Raw genomic sequence first — 5,706 nt, forward strand, 5'->3', positions numbered from 1 at the left:
TGACCTGTTTTGGACTACTCGTAAAATATTTGAAAATAAACAAATAGTATTTGGTGGTAAATTTCGTCAAATTGAAATGGAAGTATTGTCTTTATATCCTTTTAACCCTCAAACACCCGAACGGGGTCCATTTGGACCCCAGACGTGTATTTTTCTGTGCTATTTCAATTTTTTTTATTCTAAAAAAAATTACTCCCGTGACTTTATCACTTCTTCTACAAGTTTTCCTAAATTTTTTTTGGAGATCGGCACAAATTTGTAAAAATAACAACGGAAGTCTGATGTAAGACCGTCGGATGTCCTCAATATGTCTTCAAGGAAGCATCATTGCTTTAATATTATGCACTTTGCCAAGTAACCTCAACCTCAGGAATTATTTCATCAGCTTTTACAGAGGTTTGACAATTTGACAATCATATGAGGTCAAAGGTCAACCCTATGTTAATGCCTGCAGGCCTCATCCAATCTTTGCATAAATTATGATAATGAGCTGGAATTTTTAACACTTAATCATTCCAAAATAAAGGTCTTAATATGTTTAACCAATATACATGCTAAGGTCACTGAAATGATGCAAAAAGGAATATAAATTTGAAAGAAACCAAATGGGGTACATTAACGTCACAAAAAAAGTTCGGGTGTTTGAGGATTAATGTTAGCTTTTTATGTTAAATCACTGATGTTTTCAAATTTCGCTCAGAAAGACGATTATTTTCGGGATTTCGAGCACAAGTCATGTCATGTTTTTAGGCATACCTCGTTCAAACCTGGCTTCGTGTATTACCCCAGATCCTCGATTTTTGTATTTTTCGACGACTAGGAATAAAATAAAAAATCGTGTTGCAAGGAATCTTTTTTAATTTCTGATTTTAAGTGTAGTTTTTGTCAACATATTGGTGAAAAAATTGCATTTTTTGATATTGTTCACACTAAAGTACCAATAATTCAAAATTGAGGCCATTTTCTAAAAATCCATAAAACAAGATTTTCGGGACAACTGTAACAGTCATTTCGAGCCGTAAATGGGGCATGGTTGGCTCTCCATGCTTCCAGGTTTGAACGGGTTTTGCAGACATGTCATATCACCCGATATTGTGTTATTCATACAGGTGTAAAGAATCATTACATTATCCAAGGTCACCCAAGGATACATGTACGACAGTAGCTTCGCTACATGTTACATGTCCACAAAAAATGATAGCGAGCATGTAGTGTCCAGGAAACTATTTGTATCTATAGAAAAGTGTTGTTTTCTATCTGTTGCGAGGCACCCAGACAGAAGGGCTTGTTTTGCCGCTTTATTGTAAATGACCGCAGGTGACCCTGAAATGAAACGCAAGTTCGATTGGAATTGCCCAGATCGAACACGATCGAACACTGTTCGGATTCTATGAAATGTGGGAACTTCGCAGCCCAGATTTGACCACCGTGTATCCAGGCAGACCCCATATCTTGTAGTGAGTCAAAGACATTCCATGGTTGACCATGGGACTTTTTCCAGATCAGCTTAGAACTCCTTCTCTTTAAACGTTTTAAAAATCCTCGCGGATATCCACTTTGGTGTATTGTTTTAATCCACAGTGTGTATAGATTAGGTGGTGGTGGTCACTTCAGTGCATAACCGCGCACAGCTTTTATGGAAGATAAACCAGGAGAACAAGATGGCGTACGACGCCACATGCTGACGACGTCACAACTAAAATCTTTTCCAATGCAACATTATGAAACTATGTAGTGTCATCCTTAACTACGTGAGTACAACTTTCACGACTGAAATGCCATAGCAACGGGTTTCTGACAGGCAATTTTTGCTAAATTTAGTCATTTTTGTTTGAACAATAGAATTTTATGGGTTTTATGTCAAGTTACTCATGGTTTCTAATATTAATTACATCCCATGTAATTTTATGTAAATTTTATCATTAAATATGCATAATTTATGCTAATTTGATGACGTCATTGGCCAAAATCCAAGATGGCGGACCATATCATTAGAACAGGTATATACAGGTTATTTTCATCAAAATTTCATCAATGCTTCCATTTATTTTTCAAAAAAAAATTTAAATGAATGTCTTTAGTATGTTGACGGTGTATTTTAGGCTTTATCATGAAAAAAATATTTTTTAAAATTCAAGATTGATGATTTAAGATGGCGGATATCTTTAATATGCATGACGTCATTTTATGACGTCACCGGTGTTGCTATGGGCAACATAAGACTTAGTACATCCTAATATTCTGTCACAAAGTTATGTTGTATACCATTGAGTTTTCAGGGAATAACCTATCTAGACGGTTTTGGCCAATAAAATCACATTAATGACGTCATATTACGTCATAACGATATAAAAATTGTAGATATGATAAATTTTACTAGTACACCATCCTCTGAAAATTTGGTGGTCATACGACATACCGTTTGCGAGTTTTGAGGGGGGGGGGTCAAATGAAAAAAGCCCGGTCTAGGTAGGGTTAAGACTCCCCTAAGATGTATTTACATGAGTGAAGCAAGAGCATGCGTGACTTCATCAGGGTTTACCAGTAAACACACGTCCGTGCCAGGTGTGCATTCCACTGCCAACTATTGCAGCCAGTATACACAATGACAATGACGTTCACTGGTAAATTTCAAAGTTTTAAAGTTTGCATATTCATGCTATCCAGCTATTGTACTTCATAAAGCTGATCACACTCGCGATCTCATGACTTCGCGATGAAGTGGCCATCGTGAATACCGCGAAAATAAAATTCCGACTCCGTGTAATGTTCAAGTGGAACCTGGGAAATTACCACTGTTTATGTTAGTTTCCAGAACAAACGCAAAGAAATAAACATAACAGGAATAAAATAGGTTTTAACAAAGGTTTATTATTATTAAATGTAAGGCCTCACAAAATAAGCCGGTAGCCAAGTAGCTGAAAACATTTGACTAGAATACGTATACGAGAAGTAAAATGTTTAGGGAAGAGGGTGGTCTCACAGATAATACGGCAGCGGCGAAAAAGGAGAGGGCGACAAGACTCTTACTTTGCCACTCAAAAAAAAAGGAAAGTTGCGTTATTTGACGTTTAAAAATAATTATTTTCCCGGACCCCCAGATTGCGAGCGCTCGCGCCTTCGGCTCTCGCCTCCCCCCTCGGCCAAAAATATTTCGACGTACTCATGAGACAGGGCTGGCGAGAACGCTGGAACTTAGGAGGATGGCAAAAGTTGTAGAGCCCAAAAGTTGTAGAGCAAAAAAATTTTTTTAAAACGTTCGTTTCTTCTGCAAGGTCTACTTGTGAATTTCCAGTTTTCCCATGGGTCAAAACACGGACACTTGCAGCACGGTCCCCCAAGTAACTTGTCCAGCAAGTCGGCACATTTCTTGCGAAGCAGGTATCATCTTCACAATACCCATTAAATGAGCTGTGCGTCTGGGCTATATGCTTTAATAGTTGGTCATTTTGTCATAAATATTCTGTGTACACATGTTTGAAACATGAATATTCTGAATACTACGGTCCTTTCTCATGTCAATCCTGCTCACTCGAACGTGCACAGGAGGAGAACACGTTATTGCTTCTGTGAAATACACAAATCGCGTGCTGTAATGACAGTAAAAATGCTTTCTGTTGTCCCTTCAACCGTCGTTTTTACCATTTTCAATGTCAGTGCCGGGGGAGGGTCAGGGGAAAATTTTAAGCCAGGGGGAGGGTCAGGGAGAAATTTTTGATGGGCCCTCCCCCGATAAATATCGTACAGTCTCTTAGAGTGAAGCGTGCGAATTTGGAAAATACTAGCGAACAATGTACGGCTCTGAGCGGAGTTGACGAGACAAAGACAAAGACAAACAAGGTCAAAACTATAAATTAAAGTATCACATATTTGACGGATACAGATGGTGGTCTCGAGCTCACTGTGGGAGATAGAACCGAGCGATGGGAAGAAAGTAAGGTAAGTAATGTTTAAAATTCCCTCCTCGTTCAGGTCATGTTTTTCGGTCTATCGCTATGGTGACAAGGAATTCGAACAACACAGGATACTGGCAGAACTTTAAGGTAGGTGATGCGTTTTTAAATATTCATGTCATTGCGTGTTGATGACAATAGGCAGTATTACACCGGAATAATGAGAGCGTTTTTCCAGGTGAGTAACACAGGTGTGACGACAATATCTCGATGTTGATTACTTTTTTTTCCTGATTTTGTCACGGTATTAAAATATGTTCATTATGTATGTTCGTCACTTCTGTACCGCGAACTTTATCATTACCGTTAACAAATAATTCTCCGCCTTTTTTTCTCTGCACCTCCCATCACCAAGTCACCCAAAAATTATTGGTATGAAATATAAAAACATAAGAAAGCAAATATTACTCGCATTTACTGTATTCCATGTTGGGTTCCAGTGGGCGTGTGGGTTGTATTCTACATCATTGTTCATAATATTTAGCTTAACAACATAGCTATTTTTGAACATAATTACAGGACCTTTGATGTTGCTATGCCATTGTACCGCATATTTGGAAAAACATTTTTCATATATATATCACCATAGTACGACCTAGTCGGGGCAGTTTCCTGTGCTCTTTTTGGCCTTCGTTTTCGGAACAATTTGACTCTTAAAATTTCTGTTCAAGTGACTTGAATTGCAAGAACCAACTGTGTACAGTACGCCTCTCTACATTTCAGTAACATCAGACGGGACGGTCTCCTCAGCACGATCAGCGGACACCAACAGACCGTCCGCCCGCCCGGACGCGGCGTGATGGCGGCACGACTTTTCACAGCTACGATCATCTGCGGGCTGATGTTTACCACAGGTAGGGGATATACTTACTTGTAAGTTTGTACACAAACTTATCGAGATATATAACAAAAGACGGATAAAAGCAGATATTATTAAGTTTACACTTAAATATGTCATGAAGTTGTTGTTTTATAAGATAGGCATGTTTTTATTACTAGCAGTGTGTCACAGAACCCGAGGCATGTTGATAAGGTTTGAGGTTTGTCAACTACTGATTACTGACTCAGTGGGTCGCAAAAACGCCGAAACATGCATCAGTATCGCCAAAAAACAGTTACTCAAGCAACTGGATATGATTTTGAAAACGTCAGACGTTTCAGCTAGTATCCACTAGCTTTCGTCAGTGACTGAGAGACCAGAGGGGAAAGCAGGTTTATAAGCACAACCTGTTGATTGATATGCAAATAAAGTGAAGACAAATTTTTGGAAGTCGAAAAAGGAACAAAAGTCAGACAAGTCAAGACAAGAAGATGCAAATTAGTCTGAAAGCTCCTGTTATACAGGACAGGAGCTTAAGTGTTGTCTGTCCTCGGGGCTGGGAGTGCCAAATCCCAAGTACCGGAAAGATCGACCCGTACGCCCCCCTTCCCTGTTGAGGGTGGGGTTGTACATTCTTTCATATATTGCCTCTTTAACACCCCGTTCCCACCAGCGTGTTTCGCGGTCTAAGATATCCGTGGACTCGAGTTTGAAAGAGTGACCCTGGTTGTGTTGTAGGTGGTGGAAAATAGCTGAGGAGTAGCCGTTGGCACTAGGTCGGCAATGTTCTTTGTATCTTACTTTGAGCGGTCGACTTGTCTCTCTGATGTAGGTGTTGTTACAATTGGGCTCCTCACATTTGAGTCTGTAAATAACATTCGCCTTGGTACCTTTGTGAGGTCGGTCCTTAGGGTGTACCAGTCTTTGTCTGAG

Source organism: Branchiostoma belcheri, unplaced genomic scaffold, assembly GCF_001625305.1.
Source record: "Branchiostoma belcheri isolate BF01 breed outbred unplaced genomic scaffold, Haploidv18h27 scaffold334, whole genome shotgun sequence".
Taxonomy (NCBI): domain Eukaryota; kingdom Metazoa; phylum Chordata; class Leptocardii; order Amphioxiformes; family Branchiostomatidae; genus Branchiostoma; species Branchiostoma belcheri.